Source organism: Lutra lutra, chromosome 3 (genome assembly GCF_902655055.1).
Source record: "Lutra lutra chromosome 3, mLutLut1.2, whole genome shotgun sequence".
Lineage (NCBI taxonomy): Eukaryota > Metazoa > Chordata > Mammalia > Carnivora > Mustelidae > Lutra > Lutra lutra.
The window spans coordinates 56,614,745-56,636,952 of NC_062280.1; the positions used below are offsets into that span (position 1 = coordinate 56,614,745).

Genomic DNA, 22,208 nt, shown 5'->3' on the forward strand with positions numbered 1-22,208 from the left:
TTGTCTCTTTAGTTATTTCTAACGTCGTTTTTGTTCTACTTGTCAGTATCATCTACTATTCTTAGCCAAGAAAACCTTCTTAGTGAATAGAGTGCTGTTATAGTTCCTCTGTTCTGTGTAATTCTATTGCTATGGATTTAAGAATATTAGGCTGATAAGTTGTGTTCTTATGAATTTTTTCCATCTCTGGCCCTTAAGAGTTGTGCGTATTGTTATGTTTAGTAAGGCATAAAGTAAACAAATAAGATTAATAAAACTTTTAAAACATAAATATTAAATTATGTGATCATTTTTTAGTTATCCAGGCAGTTTTGTGGGGTTTTTTTAGGAAGAGAAATTACAAGCAATGAGTAAAATTGTAAAACTCTGGCTTTGTAGTTACTCAATGAAATAATTTATCAAGGAAGTTAAAGTTGTTAAAATTAATTTTAATTCTATTTAGTATTTTTATTCAGTATTTTTAAAAAGCTATCTGGATGTTTAACACCAAAAAGAACAATTCACAAACTCAATAATATGGTATTGTATATATTTCCGAAGACAAAGAACCACAGATTTAAAAATACATAATTTTATACATAGAAAATTTAATTCAACATTTAACAAATTCAGTTAGGACTTTTATTCTGGTTAATTTAGCTTATTAAACTAACATTGAAATTCTTGATAAACCCCCGGAAATACTTGGTATATCAATAAAGTAAGTCAGTACTTAGAGAAAATGACAAACTAGAAAGGAAAATTCCCAGGTACTAGAAATAGGAGAGAAACTGAAAGCAGGAGACTTAGGGACGGTGAGCCCCTCCCCTCCAAAAGCACTGGAATCTTATATTTAATATCCATGCAGTGACCCAAGAATGAGGCCTTGTATATGTTCAAGATGGTACGTGTGTACTTAAGATTGCTGTATTAAGCTGTGGCCCTCAAAGGGCTGCACCCATGGTAAACTCCCAACCTTGTACCACATGTGGATTTGGATTCCGGATATGATTCTTCACATTGTTCAGAATCCCCAGCTGAGAAACTGGCATCACTAAAGATAAGCTCACAATCAGGTATTATAATACTTGAGTCATGAATCTCAGCTAGCAGAAGACTACGATTTAAAACTTGAAGAACATGCTATCCTTGGGGAAATTCTGATAGGTATGCACAGTACGACAGATACAAGGGTGTTCATTACAGCATTATTTGCAAAAGTAAGATATGAGAAAGAACATGATTATCTTTCGGGATGGAAATGGGAAATACACTGGATAAGTGGACTCAAGAACAATTAAAATGAAGTAATTCAGTTACATGTATGAACATGAATATCTTTGCAAAACAGACTTCTTGAGTGAAAACCACAAACTGTAAAAGAACAGATATGGGAGGATATCATTATGAACATTCTAAAAATATATGCAGCAGCAGTGTATAATACTTAACCAGTGTTTGGTATTGTTTAGGAATGTATGTATGTATAGTAAAAGTATAAAAAATAGTTGGAATGATATCAATTTAAGATAGTGGTACCTCTAGGAAGGAAGGGAGGAGGAAGCTATCAGAAATTAGGCATTAGCCAAATCTGTAACATGTTAGTTAAAATTTGACATCTAGAGAAGACATGACACAATATTAACATTTGTTTAAATGAGGAGGGTGGTTGATATGTGCATGGCTTTTAGATTATTTTCTGCACCTTAAGTTTTAAAATATTAAATAATCCTAAGGTTACATAGTTGAATTAGCTAATATCATAGGTTTGTTTAAAATGTTACTAAAAATACATGTTAAAGTGTTTACTCTGAGTGATTTTGTTGTTTTGTCTCTGAGTCTCAGTGCGTAGTGTGGTGTGTGACATGTCACTGGGCTCCGTCAGTGACTTTTGGGTGAATGAATGGATTTTTCAGAAGGGGAAACTGAGTTGGCCAGAGAAAGAGGGAAAGCAGGCAGAGAGGTAATATAGGATTTCCCACTGTGTTTGTATTGGACCACTAAGAGGTTCAGGTACCTAGGATGTGTCCTAAAAGAACCTAATGGTTTATGAGTTTGGAAGGGTAAAGCTGACATCTGATTGGAGAACTGGGAGCTAAGGTAATGATTAGTAACCTTCATTAGGTCTTAAAGGAGACCTGTTGAAGGTTGTTTTTGGTGGCACCTGGGTGACCCAGTCGTTAAACGTCTGCCTTCGGCTTGGGTCATGGTCTCGTGGTCCTGGAATCAAGCCCCACATTGAGCTCCCCACTCAGCGGGAAGCCTGCTTCTCCCTCTCCCACTCCCCCCACTTGTTTTCGTTCTCTCTCTCACTCTCTCTCTCTCTCTCTGTCTCTCTCTCTCTCTCTGTGACAAATAAATAAATCTTTAAAAAAAGAAAGAAAAAAGAAAGTTGTTATTTGGAGGTAGTTGTCCTGGTAGTGTAGTGCATAGGTCAGAATGAAAAGAGACCAGGCAGCAGGCCAGGAATTTATTGTGGAATCTTAGGGTTATGAGAAAGGCTGGTTTTGTCATTCAGTGAATTAGAATCACAAATGATTCATTTTGATTGTCCTACTCACATATCACATTGGATTCTCCTATATTCTTGATATCCCCAACATAATGCTAACCCTTCCTTACAGCCTTTCCCAAGTTTCTCTGGGAAGGTCATCTTTCTTCATCTGAACTCATAGCTGTTTGTGCCTTTGTCAATTCTCCTATGAGATGGTAAGGCCCACCCCACCCCCACAGCCCCAGCACAGTGCCTGGTGCTCAGCAGGCAGGCTCTCAGACAAATGCTCATTGAATGAATAATGAACCTCAGCAAAGCCCTGTGATTTAAGCTCATCAAGTAAGCGTGCTTCACTGGGAGGTTATCTGCTTGGCATCTTTGGGTTTCTGTCTACCCTTTCTCATACCTGCTCTCTCTTTCAGTGTGCTTCTCAGTGGACCTCAAGAAGACTATTGATACAGTTACTTTGCTCTTTGACCACCAGGTTTCCACACTAGCAAGGAGCCCATTAGAAAGCAATGTTAGTGAAGGGAGCATAGGTTTTTGTCACTTGAGAGACCCCTCTGTGTCTTCCAGTCCCCACCAACTGTCACTCTCAGAACAAGAATCTAAAGATACAGAAAAACAGAAATTAGCTCTCAGACCCAGGGTCTCTTCCTTGTCAGCCATTTCTGATTTGCTCAAGGGAAGTTAAAAGTGCAACCACTGCTTATGGCCATGAAGTTTCCTTTGGATTCAGGTCATTCTTATGTGAATTGAATGTAGTCAGCAGAACAGGGGACTTGAAACTAGTTATCTTTCATATTGTTTTATTGAGATCTGTGGCAGAGTTGGTAAGGTGACCTGTAAGATTTTCTTAAGTTTCCTAGTCCGAAGATGATGTTATAATTACCCAAAGGGAAATGAAAAGCATAATTTTATTAACTTTTTCTGTTGTTCAAAGCATTTGCTATTATTGTCCTTACCCTGTGAATAAGAAGGCAGAGGCAGTAGCATGAGGTCCTGCTTAAGAAAGGATTCTTACATTGTGCTAAATGATATGCCATGGAGCCCTTTCCCAAAGGAGTAGCTCTAAAACTGAACAGTTTAGTTCCCTCACATTTGTAGTACCAACAGTGAATTTTTAACCCATGCCGTGAGATGTTCTCATTTTCTAGGCAGAGAAACTGAGATTCTGCTTATATTTATTTAAAACAGTGTCCTAAAAAGTAAACTGCCTTTGGCAGTTTATTTGCAGTATGCCTTGTTGCAAACTTAAAAAAACAAAAATCATTAAAAATCATTTTAAAATTTTAATGATTAAAGTAATCACTTAGTTTCTCTGTTAATGCCTCTTTGGAAATCTAGTTCTAAACAAGGTTAATAAAAACCCCATTTCTGGTATGATTTCTCATTTGCTTTATTTACTACAAAAAAGCACTAATAACCCAAACAACATCAATTAGAATGATCCTTAATCTGGAATTGATGGTGCTTATATTCTAAGATGATGTGTTAGGCCAAAAATAATCGTGACTTTGAAAAGCCTGAAAATGAGTTATGACGTTAGTTAATAGAGAAGTTACAGCCTGTCTGCTTTGTGCCAAGTGCACTATAGTTACCTATGTATTTACTATTTCACCTCATTGAAGGTAGGCTATGGAAATATTTAATAAGGAGGTTATGACTTTTCTCCATTTGTACTGACTGCAGCATAGTTCTTTATATATGTAATATTCATTTCATTTAAAGTGGGCTGTGGGATCAGTTAATACAGAAGACACCACTTTTCTTCCCTTATTTCAAGTATACTATGGTTATCTACGTATTTAATATTTTGCCTCATTCCAAAAGTGTTTGAAACATCTTTTAAAAATACAAAACCCAAAAATGGAGTGAGGAAATGAGAGCAAATGGAAGATGATTAGAAAAATAAGATGAGGGCGCCTGGGTGGCTCAGTGGGTTAAGCCGCTGCCTTCGGCTCAGGTCATGATCTCAGGGTCCTGGGATCGAGTCCCGCATCGGGCTCTCTGCTCTACAGGGAGCCTGCTTCCCTCTCTCTCTCTCTCTCTCTCCGCCTGCCTGTCTCTCTGTCTACTTGTGATCTCTCTCTGTCAAATAAATAATAAATAAAATCTTTAAAAAAAAAAAAAAAGAAAAAGAAAAATAAGATGAAACCAATGTCAAAACAGTATAAAACTGTATGTTGCTAACATTCCATGCATTTGCTAGAAGTAGGGATCCACTTTGGCTCTGAGTGACCTAGTACCCATTCTAAAGAGAGAAACATGAATGAATTATATTGAAAATATGTGTAGAATAAAAACAAACCAGGTTGCTCAGGAAAATCTACCTTTCCAAGGGCGAAGATTTGAGTGGTTTCTCCTAGGAGCCACCACTGAGAGACCTCTTCATGATGTGGCAGACAGCATCGTTTGTAGTCTCTCGCTGTACGAAATCAGGCTCATAGGTCTCTTTCTTACACTGGTAAATGGAATATAAATGGATAGAAAAGCACCTGGAAGTAATTCCCCAGGAGGCCAGTTCTGACACTCTGTATTTCGAATCAAAGATGATATTTAGTATATGTAGATGGATGGGTTAATTTCAGGTCCTCTAAGCAGGCAGCATGCCACAATGACTACTTCTGTCTGCCACGCTCTGTACAGTTATGGTAATAATGGGTGCCGCCATGTGAGGTGCCCTGTGTTCTAGGTCACTGTGTCGCTACCTGGTGTGCGTGCCTTAACAAGGGACATGTCCCTCATGGGAGGTGAGGTCTGTACAGCTCATCTCAAGAGAATCTCATCATGGTTAACTCAGAAGAAAATTTGCTCCTTCATCCTCTTCCCTCCCATGTGCTAAGTAACAGCCTTCAAATTCAATCTTTGATGAGCATGGAATTTATTCTTTTTCTCCTTGCAGCATTATCAACAGGGTTTCTTTCTGACAATAGTCTAGGTTAGATTTCACTGGATAGGGTGACAGTAAAAGGTCCCAGTAGCCCAGAGTAAGGGGCCCACCTCCCCACCCCAGTATTTCCCCTGTCCACCTCTACTCCCGAGGGCAAAGGGAGGGAGGGGTGGCTAGAGCAGTATTCTTCCTCTGTTTTGGGTTTTGGTTTTATTTTGTTTTTTTTTTACTGACTGTGAAGTTAAATAATGGTCATTTCAGACAACTGGTAAAATTCAAAAAAGTATGTAAAGAATAAAACCCATAATTCTACCATTCAGAGACAACCATTTTATTTTCAAGTCACGCTTATTGAAGTGTAATTTACTTACAGTAAAATTCACCCTTTGTAACATGCAGTTTTATGATTTTTTAGATTTTTGGCATGTCATTGTATAACCACTACTGCATAGAACATTTCCACTAACCCCAAAAAAAGAGGCAACCACTTTTAAATGTTTGCTACACTTCATTGTCTTCAGTTTTGTTTTTTTGTTTGTTTGTTTTTTATGTTTGAGGCCATTCCCCCTGGCTAACCTTGTGTCTTGTTCCTAAAGTCCCACTTTGACCTGCCAGGCCAAACTTTAATGGCTCCCACTTGCCTGAGGACTTCCCAGTGGAACAAAGAGCTTGAGGCTGAACCAGTGCCCTAGGGCGGCTAATTCAGCAGTGCTTAGAGATCATTACAGCCTTCCAGTGGCAGGCGGCGGCACACTGTGGGAGGAAGACTTAGCCAGGGGAAATACTCCAGGGCAGATTTAGCCTTCAAGGATTCAAGGTGTGGCCTGTGCTTCATGTTTCATGTAAGCAGAAAAATTACATGAGTGGTTCAACTTGTTGGGTAACAAAGCTGTGCAAGAAGAAAATGGAATTGGAAATGAAAAGTCAGTAAATGAAAATATGACCAGCTTTGACTTTAAGAAACTATTTCTGAGATTTTATTGTACAGAATTTCAAAACTATCCCTGATTGCAGACTTGCAATCTTGCCATTCATTGTCCAGAAACAAAGTTACTTCTCGACAAGCTGAAAGAAAAAGTTTATTTCTTTAGGATACATAAATTGGTTCCATGAATTTTATCTTGTAAATCATAGTTTGTCTACTTATTAAGATGAGACAGTAAGTTTTCATTTATATTGAAGTTAAGAAAAATCCAAAAAATGGACCTTTTAATAATTGTAGAAAACATTAATTTCAGCTTTGGGAATCAAAGTACAGCTTTAAGTTTTCATTTGATTTTTGTACATTGTCTTGAACTTTGATGACCCCGTTCGGAAACAGTTGGTCCCCTCACATTGTCTGTCCTTTGACTGGCTACGTTCAGAAACAGTTGGTCCCTTCACATTGTCTCTCCTTTGACTGGCTACTACTGATGTTAGGAAGTTACCCTAGACTGAGAAAAATCCTGCCCATATCAACTGAGCAAGGGGGAAAATGGGTGGCAATATTGAAATTAAATAACTTCACACTCTTCCCAAGATTATCTCTCCTTTCAAGTTAGTTTAAAGCCCTGATAAAATAGAATTCTTTATGGTTTTGAAAAGGTCATATAATCTTGACAAATAGTCTTCTTATCCCCACTTAAGAAAAGAACTGTTATTTTTTAATGAAAAGATTTGATTCCTCACTGCCATTCAGATTTTTTTTTTTTTACACTTTATGGGGTCATCTGCTAGTGCCCATCAGGCTTCCATTGATACTATTAAAAATTCTAAAAATGTTTTAGGCTGACAGTAGCAGAAAAGGCTTTTTCATGGTTCAGGTCTTTTCTTCAGCAAATATTTTTAAATCATTGCAAAGTAAACCTCCTCAAATGATACATTCTTTAAAAATGAAGAGTCTTTGAAAAAATTGAATGTTTGTGCCTTGACAGTTTATTGCTTATTTAATGTACCACTTCAGGAAGATGCTTGATAAAGTTCTGTCCCTTTGACCTCCAGAGCTCTCACCAGCAAAACCTGAGTTTTTTATTTTTTATTTTTTATTTTTTTAAGATTTTTTATTTATTTGTCAGAGAGAGAGGGAGAGAGAGCAAGCACAGGCAGACAGAATGGCAGGCAGAGGCAGAGGGAGAAGTAGGCTCCCCACCAAGCAAGGAGCCTGATGTGGGACTCGATCCCAGGACGCTGGGATCATGACCTGAGCCGAAGGCAGCTGCTTAACCAACTGAGCCACCCAGGCGTCCCAAAACCTGAGTTTTTTAAATAAAAGTTTTATTAAGATATATTTCACATACCATAAAATGCATACTTTTAAAGTGTACAATTCAGTATTTTTAGTGTATTCACAGAGTTTGTTCAACCCTTACCATTGTTCCATTTTAGGGCGTTTTTATCACCCTGTGAAGAAGCCTTCTACATATTAGCACCCCTTTCGCATTCTCCCCTCCCCATGGCCCCTGAGAACTATGCATCTACTTTCTGTCTCTGTGGATTTGTCCATTGGACATTTCCTATGTACAGTATCAGGCAATATATGGTTTTTTTGTGAGTTGGCTTCTTTCACTGAGCATGATCTTTTCAAGGTTTACCCATGCTATAAGCATGTATCAGTACGTCATCCTTTTTTGTTTCCAAATAATTATTCCACTGTATGGATATATATAACATTTTTTTATTCATTCACCAGCTAATAGACATTAGGGTTATTTCTACTTTTTGACTATTGTAAATAATACTACTAAGCCTCAAGTGTTGAAAGGGGTTTGCTTTAGGCATTCTTAGTTGGGGGTCAGGAAGTGATAGAAGTTTTCCTGAGCCTCTCCACCCATCCTTCTGCTCCCTCACAAGAACTTGCCTTCTTTCCTTTCCCCTCTGCTTTCTGTTACGGTAAATCTCGGCAATACTGCTGAGCTAGTTTTCTGTGTTGAGTTACTTTAGCGCTGTTTGGGAATCCAGTAATATTCATCAGGGTGTAGCTCAACCAATTTCCATTCCTAAGTATTGTCTTTGGTCACTAGTGCCTCTCCTAATCGTCAAATAAGTAAAAGTTCTCTGATTTCGTTTCTAATTCAGACGAAATGATGAATAAACTATTTGATATTTGAATGTAATTATCAGAAACTCTGGGGCATCTGTGCAGCGAATATTTATTAAATGGCTGCTCTTATGAGCAAATTTAGTAACACTGAATTTTTAAGATGTAACTCCTATTGTAAACACAGTAAAGAGTACCACATCTGAAAGATATATAAATGAGTCTGTGGCTGACCTGCAGCTCTACAGAAGTCATTTATCTTGAGCAGTTTACTTAAGCACAGTTCTTCCAGAAGGCATTTTAATTACTTCTCATTGCCATTCCAGTCACAAGCCAATTTCATCTGGGACATACAAATCCAAGTGGCAACTATCTCTGCTGATTTGAATTAAACTTGTATAAACTAGGTCTTCTGCAGGGCAGATGAGCCCAAGGTAATTCAACCAAAATTCCATTAAGCTAACCTATATTAACCTAAGAATGTTACCATGTAGAATGTGGATTTTAAGCCAGGTAGTTTCCGTAAGTAATAGTTTTTTATGGACCGAGAACATTATGCAACAAAATGTTTTAATCACAGTAAATAAATATTTCAAAATGAATTACCTTTTTCTTAGACTGAATGTTTAAAAATGTTAAGTGGGTGATAAGGTTAGAAGGAACCACAAAAAGAAATCAAGTTTATAGTTTGCATCAAAGTTCCACATTATCTTAAGACTATTTTAATGTATCTGGTTAAATATAGAGGCAGCCCAACTATATTAATTTTCTAATTAATGAAGAGGAAAATACTTCTTAAAATTCAGAGGCCCATGCTTCTAAAATATATGTATCGTGCCATTATTTAGTTCTTTTAAAGCACCATTTTAATTAAAATAATATTATTTCATTTTCTGTAATTTTTCATAGTTCACATTCTATAATTACTATTCTCACAATATGTAACAGTGATAAATTTTTCAGTCAATACAGGAGTTATATTACCAGCCCCCCCTTAGTCATTAGGCTTTTTAAACTATGTGTATATATTGATAAATAATAAAGTAATTTAAATAAGCCACAGAGAATATTTCAAGATGCTTTCTGAAAAAAAGTTTACCTTTATTGCTTCATAGGAATTAATAATTACTTTAATCATGTATCTTGTATCTACTGTCATTCTGGGTTTTATCTGTATTTTTTAAATCTTTATCTTAAGAAATGTTAGAAGTACTGAGAAGCACAGAGAATAATATAACAAAAGCTCAAGTACTCACATCCCAGAACTGAAAATTGTTGACAGTTCATCATATTGGCTTTTTATTTAAAATTTATTTACAATTCAAGCCTTCTTTGCCCCCTTTCTCTCTTCCCAATAGCTAACCACAAGTATGTATCTTCCAGTTTACTTTGTGTGCTTTTATATCATTATACATCCTTGGCCAGTACTTTGTGTTTCTTTTTTAGCCTACACCATATGGTGTAGTGTTTATCATTGTGCACTAAGTATTTTTCTACTCAGTATTTCTAATCTTCCCATGTTGATGTGTGTAGATCTAGTTAATGTTTTTAACTGCTGTTATGTAGATATTTCATACAATGGTCAAATGTTTGGCCATTTCCTTACTGAAGAACATTTTCCTTCCACTTTTCAATACTGTAAATAATGTAACACTGAACATTTTCTAACCTATCTCTCAGTTTACACCTGTAAGGTTATGGAAAATACATCACGATAACTAGACCATTTGGGTCGTAATAAATGTACCATACCAATTTTTCTAGATCTTCCTTAATAGCTTTCTAAAGTATCTCAACAGTTGTACCTTCTCAAGCACTATGTGTTAAAGTTCCAAGGTGTGTGTGTGTCTGTCTGTCTCTTCTCTTTGTCTTTGTTTCTCTCTCTCTTTTTTTTTTTTTTTTTGCCAATATTTATGATTAGGCAGGCTCTTTAAATTTTACCAATCTAATGTTATCTCATTTTACTCTGTATTTTCTTGATGACTAATGGGATTGAGTATTTTCTTGTCTTTATGATCCATTTGAGTTTCCTCTTCTATTCATATTCTTTGCCCACTTTTCTTTCTTTCTTTTTTTTTTTAAGATTTTATTTATTTGTTTGAGAGAGAGAGCAGGGAGAAGAGCAGAGGGAGAGGGACAAGCAAATGCCATGCTGCGCATGCAGCTCAGTGGGGGGCTCAATCCCACAACTCTGAGATCATGACCTGGGCCAAAATAAAGAGTTAGACGTTTAACCAGCTGAGCTACCCAGGCTCCCCTCTTTGCCCGCCTTTTTTTTTTTTTTTTTAAGATTTTTATTTATTTATTTAACAGACAGAAATCACAAGTAGGCAGAGAGGCAGGCAGAGAGAGGAAGGGAAGCAGGCTCCCCGCTGAGCAGAGAGCCTGACACAGGGCTTGATCCCAGGACCCTAGGATAACAACCTGAGCCGAAGGCAGAGGCTTTAACCCACTGAGCCACCCAGGTGCCCCAAACAAAAAAATTTTTTTAAAGATTTTTTATTTGTTTGACAGATATCATGAGTAGGCATAGAGATAGGCAGGGAGAGAGAGAAGGGGAAGCAAGCTCCCTGCTGAGCAGAGAGCCCAATGTGAGGCTCAATCCCAGGACCCTGGGATCATGACCTGAGCCGGAGGCAGAGGCTTTAACCCACTGAGCCACTCAGGTAGGTGCCCCTTGCCCGCTTTTTTAATGAGTAATTTGGCTTATGGTCTTTGGTTCTGTCATTAGTTTTTTTGCACTGAAAAAACTCTGGGATGTATATGTTAAAATAATACAGGTCTTAGTATATCATAGCACTAAAAGTACACTATATTAATCCATTTCTAGAATACAAGTTCTTTAGTATCAATACAAGTACATAGGAGATACAACCTCTATATGATATATAATAATAGATACCTAATTATCTACATCTGCAGTTGAGGGAAGGTAAGAGCCCAACCAGATGATACTAACATTACTTTCCATTTCTAGATATCCTTTCATGATTTTGCATTTACTTATATACTTTTTGAAAATATTTATGATGTCTTCTCTAAACTCACTCAGGAAATATGTATACCTTTACCTTATTACAGAAATACAAAGATGTAAAAGCCTGGAAATTTCCAGTCTAGTAGAAGGGACCATTTTATATAACTAACAATATGACAAACGTGCTTAGTAACAATGTTAAGTATATGTTTATATTTTTTTATTTTTGGTTTTGTGAAGAGCTCCATGTTGACCAGATTACATTGTCCTAGCTCCATCCCAGGAGACTCTACCTGGGTGTCTTTCATTCTCATACCCTCAGGTTAAAATACTTTATAGTATAGGGGAGAGAACAATAGCCATCAAGCACCTATTCCATAACAGACACCTGTACTAATAGATGTTTTATACCCTTTATCTTCTTAACTTTTCAACAGTGTTTCCTTTTTGGTGTTTTGTGTTTTAGTTTGCTTTGGTTTTAATTATTACTGTACACATGAATTTATTATTAAGATGGTATTGTCCTCTTAAGATAGTGTTATTTTATTGGTTTTTCCACTGGGTTGTCAGTAAATGGTTTAAGAAGACTTAAGGGGCACCTGGGTGTCTCAGTCATTAAGCATCTCCCTTCAGCTCAGGTCATGATCCCAGGGTCCCTGCTTGGCAGAGAGCCTGCTTCTCCCACTCCTACTCTCCCTGCTTGTGTTCCCTCTCTCTGTGTCAGATAAATAAATAAAATCTTAAAAAACAAAAAAAAAAGGAAGAAAGGAGACTAAGAATTCCTCTCGCATCTACTCTGCCACTCCAAATAGACACAGCCTATATAAAATGGTGTGCAGCATACAAAAGACAATTATAAAACCCCTAGCCACCAGCCCCATCTCTACTACTACTGTTTTGTCTCTCCCTGATGGAAATTGCTGTGGTTACCATTTATATTCTTGGTCGATCACAAACATATTAAAAGAAGTCATGTAGATATTAATTTAAAGATTCTAGAAAACAATCTTGAAAAACATATTCCCATTAATGTACTTTCTAAGTTTCATTATTTTAGGGAGAAAAGTTTACCATTTCTTCATCTAATCATTTTAATCTCCATGATGAAATAAAAGGAGGTTAGTATTAAATTCACATTCTCATTACCATCTGGCAGTTTAAGGGTCATGGAGTAGAAAGACTGATGAAAGTAATGAGATGTTTCTTTAACCCTTCCGAGAACTACTATATCTAGGTCTAAACCAGTGTAGGAAAAGGAAATAGAAAATGTGATTAGCTGCCTAAAAGTGAGTGCCATCCATTTTAGTGCATTTCAGCCGTTAATCAGCTTGTCCTAAAACTGAACATGGCATGTCTGCCAGGGTGGGGAGGGGATGCAGCCAACAAGTTTGCCAGACTTTGTAGTGACTGAATTGTTATTATGGTTTTCCTCCCAGAGGCTTCACAATCTATTTAATAACAAATCAGTCTAATCTATTTGTTGCATAGATTTGTCTATTCTCCTGTCATGTTACTCCACTATTAAATAGAGGGGAAAGCACTCTAAAACTGAAGAGGAAAAAAGCCTGTAGGCTACAGATTTTCACAGCCAAATAATTTTTATATTAAATAATTATACACTTTATCCACTGTCACATAGTTTAGATGTAACGTTTGGTTTGCATTAATCGGTTCTTATAATCCAAGGAGGAATGTCTTTAGGGTATATGTGTGTGTCTCTTTTAGCTTTTTTTTTTAATTGGAAAAGAACAAGTAACAGCCAGTTATTCTAGGATCCTGTGATGTGTCGTTTCTGCTTCAGAGCAAGTCAATTAAAGGTTGATCTACCCCCACCTTTAGTTACAATATCAGTAATGGGGCTATTTGAGTCACAAAGAAAATTCAAGTGAAATTATCAACCATGATACAAGAACCTAGGTACTTAGGAAGGACAGAGAACAGATCTATATCTATTTTCTCAGTGGCATTAGTAAAATACTTCCCAGTAAAAACTTATTTGAAAATAGTCAGTAAAACAGTATTGTATTTCTGTGAACATAAATACAAAGGTAGAGGTTATATTATTGACAGAAGTAGTACATAAGTCTAGAAGTTAAAACTTGGGTGAACTTTGCAACTACTAATGAAATAATTAATATATCTAGATCAGTAATTATCGACAGCATCTGAACCCATCGATCTATCTTATGTTAATATTGCAAAATGGGAGACAGTCAGAAATTTTAGTATCCTGATGTAACCCAATGGGAGGACATGACGTCACTTGTGTCATATTGCCCCCAAATTGCTAGTCATCTAAGTATAAATACCTAGTCATAGGAAATATGAAGCCTAGGGAACATGTTAAAGGACAGTGTGCTGATGCCATCAGTCAGATCCAGCCTATTGGGCAAATGAAATAATTTCAAACAGGAAAAAAAATTAAGAGAGGGAGAATGAAACTAGGCATTAGGAGAGATGTTTAGAGACCTAGCAACCAAATATAACTAGTGGAACTTGATTTGGTTAGTTTCAAACAAACTATTTTAAAAAATCAAAACAGGGAATTTGAATACTGGCTAGTATTGGGGGTGCCTTGGGGTTCCTGGGGTGGCTCAGTTATTAAGCTTTTGCCTTCTGCTCAGGTCATGATCCCATGGTCCTGGGATCAGCCTCACATCCGGCTCCCTGCTCAGCAGGAAGCCTTCTTTTCCCTCTCCCACTCTCCCTGCTTGTATTCCCCCTCACTGTCTCTGTCAAATAAATAAAATCTTTAAAAAAAAATAAAAAGAATTTTACTTTTCAGGGAGCCTGGGTGGCCACATCGGTTAAGTGTCTGTCTTCAGCTCAGGTCAAGATCCCAATGTCCTTGGATCAACCCCCTCATCGGGCTCCCTGCACAGAGGGAAGCCTGCTTCTCCCTTTTCCACTCTCCATGCTTGTATTCTCTCTCTCACTGTCCGTCTGTCTGTCTCTCTGTCAAATAAATAAATAAAATCTTTTAAAAAAATTTTACTTTTAGGGGAGCCTGGGTGGCCTACTGGTTAAGTGTCTGCCTTCAGCTCAGGTCGTGATCCCAAGGTCTTGGGATCAAGCCCCACGTCCGGCACCCTTTACACTTGGAAGCCTGCCTCTCTCTCTCTCTCTCTCTCTCTCTCTCTCTCTGTCTCTCTCAAATAAATAAATAAAATCTTTTTTAAAAAAGCATTTTACTTTTAATATTTTAGGTGTGATAATGTGAATATGATTTTTTTTAAATATCTATTTCGGGGTACATCTCAAGTATTTATTAGTGCAGTAATACGATGTCTGAGACTTGCTTCAAAATAGTAATTCAGAGAAAATAGTAGGTGAGGGTAGAGATGAAGTGAATGTGACATGTTCCTTTTTTTGTTGAAGCTGGGTAATGAATACATAAGGGATTTATTATACTGTTTTCTTTTTTATTATATATGTGTGTGTTAAATATTGTATAACAAAGTTTTTAAATGCTAAGTGATTCAGCTCTTTATTTTCTGACTGAAATTATGGATAAAATTTATTTGTTTCACTTTTATAAAATTAGGATGGTTCTATCTCTTAAAATCTGCTTGGTAGATGTTCTCTTTAATAGTTTAAAGACTATTTAAATTGCGTAGACTGGGAATCTGTAAGGAGTGCTCTACACAGTTCATGCTGCCTTTTCCGTCAATAATGTTGGCTTGTTATGGCAATGAATGGGAGGGGGAAGTAAAAGGGATAAAGAAAGATAAAGCTGATCAACCTTTCTTTCTGTCCTGTTGTAAACCATTGTTGTTCTTTTCATTCATATCTCTCAAAAGAAAACTGCTAGCCATTAAAGCTAGGAATTTAACACAGTCTTGCCCAAATACTTTGCCATGTCTGTTTGCCATGGAATGTACCTGTTAAACTACCGAACAGTGCTTCTGCATCACCCATTCTGTATCCAGAATGATGTTTTAAAGAGAATTTACCCTGACCGTCCATCATCATGCTTGTTATTCCTTTTCATTTGTTCTAATAGGCTTTTTTCTTTTTCATTCTTCCATATGGTAGAGTGAAATCCTTCACACTTGACTGTGGGGGATAAACAAAGAAGGGAAGAAAACAAGGTTAGGATGAGGGATGTGTGACAAATTAGGGATCCACAAGAGCTTTCAGAAGATGTTAAAGCATTCTAGAACCACTTTCCTAAGTTCCATAGGTCTTACTACATAGACAAATAACATATGCCATGCCAAATATTGACTGTATCCTTGTGTCCATTTTTTTTTCCAGAACAGTTACTGGTGATCCTGGCTCTGTACTCTCTCTCACGTGTGAATTCATTCCTCCTTCAGCACTAAAACAGCTATTTATGATGCTTGTCCATGAATTAAGAACTAAAAATGCTGTAACAGTGAGAAACATTTTTTTTTCAAAAAGCAAAGCAGAAACTTAAGAAATATGTTCTTTCTTTTCACACTTAAAATGAAAATAAAGATTTTTTTCAGAAATTAAACTTTACTGTTCCTAAAAATTAAAAAAATAAATGTTTACATTGGGTAGTCAGTGGAAAGAAAGTGAATAGCATTCTTTAGACATGCCAGATTTGAAAGTGTCTTTATGTAGAGAGTATAAAGAATTGTATGTAAATAAATCATTTGCTTTTGAATGTCCAAATAGGATCAATAATCAAGGGGAGTATATGTTCAATAAAAAATTGGGGCTTATGATAATTTAAAAGTCCTTTTAAGTAAATTTTTAGATAGGCTTTTCAAAACAATTAAATCCTAAAGTAAAATAATGAAATTGTATGCATCATAAACAAAGCTATTTATAATGACAAGTTTTAAGGGGTTTGGATGTCGGCCTACGTGTCTTACTGCAGATCTACTGTTTAGTCCATGGTCACTCTGCTCCATCTCATGCAGAGCAAGTAGAAAAACAGGACCCTTTCCCTGCTCCCTACCAGTGCCAGCTCTTTTAATATATTTTTATGTAAGATTTAGGGGCGCCTTGGTGGCTCAGTCTAATGTCTGCCTTCTGGCCAGGTCATGATCCCAGGGTCCTGGGATCAAGCCCCACATTGGGCACCCTGTTCAGCAGGGAGTCTGCTTCTCCCTCTCCTTCTGCCTCTCCCCCCAGCTCGTGTTCTCATTTACTCTGTTCTCTCTTTCTCAAATAAATAAATAAATAAATAAGTATCTAAAATATATATATAAGATTTAAACTGTTTTACACATCTAAGAGTGTATTTATGTGTGCTTTTCTTTTTTTATTTTAAATCTTTAAAAATGTTTTTCACTTTTTTTTTTTTTTTAACCTATAAAGGGTTTTTGGAAGACCGAAATGAGGGAGAAAATAGCAGTTGTTAGACCATGGATGCAAACAATTTGCAGTAGCCCCATCTATTCCAAGGCTGACCCTTGGCCCTAAGTAGCACCCTAAGTTATGGCAAAATACTTAGGAAAAAGAACCTAGTGTTGTATTTAACCATTTTACTATTTTCATCTCACTTGCTTTCACTCTGTCAAATGTCAGCTGAAATGTTAGAAAACCCTTCTATTCTGATTTCTACCTTTACTGGTTGGAACACCTGTTCTGGGCTGGGCTTAAACAGAAATCATGCTTCCTGTATAATTTATGGGGATACCAGAGGGAACTGTTTGTTTCATTTTTGTCTACTACATCCTTTTTGATCTTCCCCTTCCCATATGGTCTTCTGGATCTTTTATTCATAGATTCAAAGCACTAACACAAAATGCTTTTGTCAAAGAATATTTAACATCTTCTAAAATGTGTTTACCTCCAGTCCCTATGAAAGTTACTTGACTTGTGAAAGGCTAGTATTTTCTATTCCTTTAATGTTTTGGCTCTGCATTAAATACATAATTTTCTCTTTAGGAGACTGGTTGGAATATTATTTATTTGTATCTTACCTTTTCCTGGAATTCATTTTACACAGCCATTATAAGAGCCCCAAAATATGATAGAGTAGCATGGGGAAAAGTGGAATGAAGAATTAAGAAAACAAGGGTGAGAATGAAAAGAGCCAGTAATGAGACCAAAATGTTCATGACAGTGGCTGGTTATATATTCTACTTTAAACTTGCTAACAGCCAATGAAAACCAAGACTCTGCTGTCCCTATTACTCAATGATATTTTAAAGACTAAAATTATAAAGCACATTCTGAGAGTACGGCCATTTTTTTTTTTTTTTTCAGGTAAAATGTCACAGAGGGAATGTATGGATCAGACTGTAAGCCTTAGATCTTTCCCACATTCCATGAGCTATCAGTCCTACACATCTATGGCCTTCTTGTTTGCACCTTCTGTTGGTCATACAGGTGATTGGGCGTTGATTGTGGATGGGTCAGCCCAAATCCATCTGCACTCAAGAAAATGACTCAGGGCTCGTGTCCTGGTGCTGATGGGTCAGAAGCAACTGCATCCTACATGAAGGACATAATTTTTCAACCAAGTGCCCTTTCTTTTCTCTAACCTCGGTATCACCCTCAGATCATATAAACAATTGTGAAGAGAGATCCCTTGGCCTGTCTTCACTTGTTATGCCTTGCTCAGTCCAAATTATAGGTATATACCATTTCAGGGGCATTTTAGAGCCATAACACACAAAAAACAGTAATAAACACCATTACAGGCATGTTTTCTGGTTTCCCTTTTCCTGACTCCTGAGCAAGTGGTCCTCTCTTAGGAAGCAGGAATCGATTTCCATCCAATAGAGAATTGTCCAGGGTCTGATACCATAATAAAAATACAGAAGGGAACTTCGGTCCTAGAAAAAAATCATAAATTTAAAGGAAGAGTTTTTGGTTTTCTTGAGATTGATTGTGAACAGACCATAAAATTGTGAACAGACAATAAATTCAGAAGAAACTCTTAAAAAGTAGTTAGATACCAAAAAGGATTGCTTTCTGAGTATTATTGCGAAGATATCCTTATTGTCTATAGGCTAGTGATTTCTCAAACTAGGGTCCTCAGAGCCCTGTTAGGACAATAATGTAGTCGATGGGGATAGCCGTTTTCCTTCTTGCTCCCCACCTCTGCATCAGCTAGGGAAAGCAGTTCACTTTCATTATCTGTTCTGCATATTGGCCTTTCTACCTCTGACTTACTGAAATAGCCTATTGGAAGAATGAAGAGCTATCCACATCTGTCTTGGGCAGAACAATCATAATATATTGTTTAATTTTGTCTAACTGCTCTAGTTGTTCTGGTGGTAGGATAGAGAGTCTCTTTAATGTAAAGGATCTATTTCCTTTGTTTGTTTGTTTGTTTGTTTGTTTGTTTAGAGAGGGAGGGGTGGTGAGGGAGAGAGAGAGACTCTTAAGCAGGCTCCATGCCCAGCCCAAAGATCATGACCTGAACTGAAATCAGGTGTCAGACACTTAACCTGCTGAGCCACCCAGGCACCCCTATTTCCTAGTTAATTATTATCTAACTAAAAAACATGAGGTACTTATTTCCCAAACGTAGGAAAAATGAAACTAATTATAAATATCAGTTACCTGTTGGTAGGTGCTGTAAGTTCTTGGAACATCAGACACTGACTTATAGCATTAAGTTCTTGGTTTCATCTCAGTCTTCTAGACCCCACTTTTCACCCTGCCAATTGTGAGTATAAAATAAACTCAAGGCCATTCTTGTTGAGGGGGTGAGAGAAATTTGACCCACTTGCATGGTGAATGTTTTTAAGACCTTGGGACTACCAGGTGCCTGGGTGGCTCTGTCAATTAAGCATCTGCCTTCAGCTCAGGTCATGATCCCAGGGCCCTGTGTCAGGCTTCTTGCTCAGCAGGGAGTCCGCCTCTCCCTCTGTCCCTTCCCCTGCTCGGCTCTCTCTCTCTCTCTCTCTCTCTCTTGCTCACTCTCAAATAAATAAATAAAATCTTTTTTAAAAAGAGAGAGAGAGAGACTTGGAAAAGACTTGGGGCTTCCAAGTCTTGACATTATATTCAAGAAGTAACATTCTCAGGAATTCAAGAGCGCTCAAGATAGCTAAAGCACAGAATGAGCTCTATCTACCTAGCCAAGAACTCACAAGACACCAGTAGAATATTTTGTAAATGCATTAAGAGAAACAGTGCAAAATTTTAACTGTGCTGATTAAAAGGGATGTCAAAGCAATACTAAGTAGAAATAAAAAAGATTTAAAGTATGTTATGATATTTAGGGTGCCTAGATGGCTTAGTCAGGTTAAGTCATGCTCAGGTCATGCTCAGGATTCTAAGATGAGCCCCTGTGATGGTCTCTCTCCCTCCCACCCCACCCCCGTCCCGCCCCCACCACTCACACACTCTAATGTGTGCACATGCACACTCCCTCTCTCTATCAAATAAATATTTATTTAAAAGTATGCTATAGGGACGCCTGGGTGGCTCAGTTGGTTAAGCAGCTGCCTTCGGCTCAGGTCATAATCCCAGCGTCCTGGGATCGAGTCCCACATCGGGCTTCTTGCGTGGTGGGGAGCCTGCTTCTCCCTCTGCCTCTGCCTGCCATTCTGTCCGCCTGTGCTCGCTCTCTCTCCCTCTCTCTCTGACAAATAAATAAAATCTTTAAAAAAAAAAAAAAAAGTATGCTATAATATACTCCCAAGTAGAGACTAAAACTTAACAGTCATTAGTAGTTATTTTGCCAGATTCCTGGGGTAGAAAATCCTAAGTGCATAATAGGAAATACGGAATGACCTGGGAACTCTGGAGCCCAGAGTCCATATCTAAGAAGATTATGATACATTTCATTAAAAAACAATTTGTAATGCCTAAAGGGATAACAAGGTGCTAAGTAATTGCAATGTGAATTCACTGCCAAATAATAAAAACCCAAACAAACCATTTTTCTTTTTAACTGAAAAATGGACCTTGGAATCAGTTAACAAGTAGACTTATAAATATTAGAGCAGTAGATTATAAAGGAAATTATAGCAAACTAATATAGAGAGTCATTGGAAGTTTTCACAATGGATTTAGAATCTGAAAGATCTATACACTTGCTAATGGAATAACTCCAATTAGTAGAATAATAAAGCCCACCCGATAACAAGTGAAAAAGTTGAAAGGTAATTTTTAACATAAGCAAATCACAAACTGGAAATAAGACAGTAATGAGTTGGTAGAAAAAGACAAATGCAATTTGGAATTTATTTTAGCTACTAGGATTTTATCTGTAAACATGTGGTAGTTCTTGAAGAGTTAAGATGTGCAGAGAAAATACAGAACTTTTGTATGGAGCTCAGAACTTCCAGTCAGAACTCAAAAGAGTAAAACTAATAGTAAAAATAGTTAGTGAACATATGATTAATGAGTGTTCATCTGTTAATTACCTCTGTTCAGTAAAGGAAGATCAGCTAAGAATTGTTTTAAAAACGTTGTGAAAGAATATGTTGTAATAGTGAAATAAATAGATCAGGTCATGCTCCTAAATTGGGATGGTTTAAACAACCACATGAAGACATTGTCATAACACAAAGGGGAGAGATTTTCGTTTTACTTGGATATGTCGAATATTATGTTGGTGGTCTCCCAGACTGGCTAATTGCCAGCCCTTCACTATTTTTGAGCTGTGAGAATTGAAGCGAACTCTAGAATATGGCAATACATGTCATACTTCTTCATATTTCTCCCACTAGAGCCTTCACATTCAAATTTCTACCTGAGTGGTCCCAGTACTAACTTACTGCCTCTTGCTAGGTGAGTTAGGAAAAGAGCTAGATCTTGTTTTTTGTTTTAAGACAAATGTTTCGCACTTTGGGTTGTCACAGATACGTGAGTGCTTCTTCCGTCAAACACTGCTGTGCTTGTCAGAGTCCTTTCTTAAGGTTTCTGGCTTTTAAGAACAGCCTCCCAAAAGTCTCGTGACACCTTCTTGGCTTTGGGCATGTGATCCAGTGGGGGGAGTCACACAAGTGCCGTAACGAGTGTTTATTAAAATAGTTGTAAGCACTGGAACACATGGAGTTTGTGTCTTTTCACTATTACAGCCCAACATCCAATAATGTCTGGCACTCAATAGATAATCAGCAAGTATTAATTGGATTCATGTTATATGTACAATAAACATCTTTTCTATAAGATACAGAAAGAGCCAAATCAAGGAGCGAGGGGGATCTGACTCCGTAGAATAAAACAGTTTCTAAAATTTACATAAGAATTACCTTGAAAAGATTAAAGAGTTAAGATTAAGATCAGCTATCAGTTATTTAGCATCCTATTCAATGCTAGTTGATAAACACAAAATTAAGACACAATCTTTATCCTCAAGAAGATGGTCATAGTTTCGTGACTATGCTTAATATTTGAACTATTAATGAGGGTTCTATTTATATACATATGTGTACGTGTGCTTATAAAATTTCTTGATGGAGTGGTTTTCTTCTTTTTTTTTTCTCCTATTCCCCTTCTCCCATTTTGCCCATCCTTCACTGCCCTCCCATCTGGCAACCATCAGTTTGTTCTTCAGACTTATGGGTCTGTTTCTGCTTTTTGTTTGTTTCTTATTTTGGTGCGTTTTTTTTAAGATTCCACATGTAAGTAAAATCATATAGTATTTGTCTTTCTCAGACTTATTTCACTTAGCATAATACCTTCTAGGTCCATCAACATTGTCACAAATGTTTAGCTCGCTCTCTTCTTTTTTTCTTATGGCTCAGTGATATTCCTTTGTATGTATACACCACATTTTCTTTATCCATTCATCTCTCAGTGGGTACTTGGACTGCTTTCATAATTTGATTATTGTAAATAATGCTGCAATAAATAATATGAGTACATATACGTTTCCAAATTAGTGTTTTTATTTTCTTTGGGTAAATATCCAGGAGTGGAATTACTGAGTCATATGTTAGTTCTATTACTTTTTTGAGAACCT

General features: G+C 37.0%; 1 protein-coding gene and 1 long non-coding RNA gene across 11 annotated transcripts in view; one reads left to right on the forward strand and one right to left on the reverse strand.

Moving 5' to 3' along the window:
- Positions 1 to 22,208, forward strand: part of PKP4 (plakophilin 4) — a 247,115-nt gene that overhangs the window by 137,350 nt on the left and 87,557 nt on the right. The gene's annotated exons all lie outside the window — the stretch shown is intronic.
- The window catches only part of LOC125095438 (uncharacterized), a 38,561-nt gene continuing 23,638 nt past the window's right edge, over positions 7,286 to 22,208 (reverse strand). Inside the window, exons 3-4 of the long non-coding RNA XR_007125884.1 lie at positions 15,313 to 15,415; positions 7,286 to 7,364 (exon numbers count right to left, since the gene is read on the reverse strand). This is a non-coding gene — a long non-coding RNA (uncharacterized LOC125095438). The remainder of the gene's footprint in view (positions 7,365 to 15,312; positions 15,416 to 22,208) is intronic.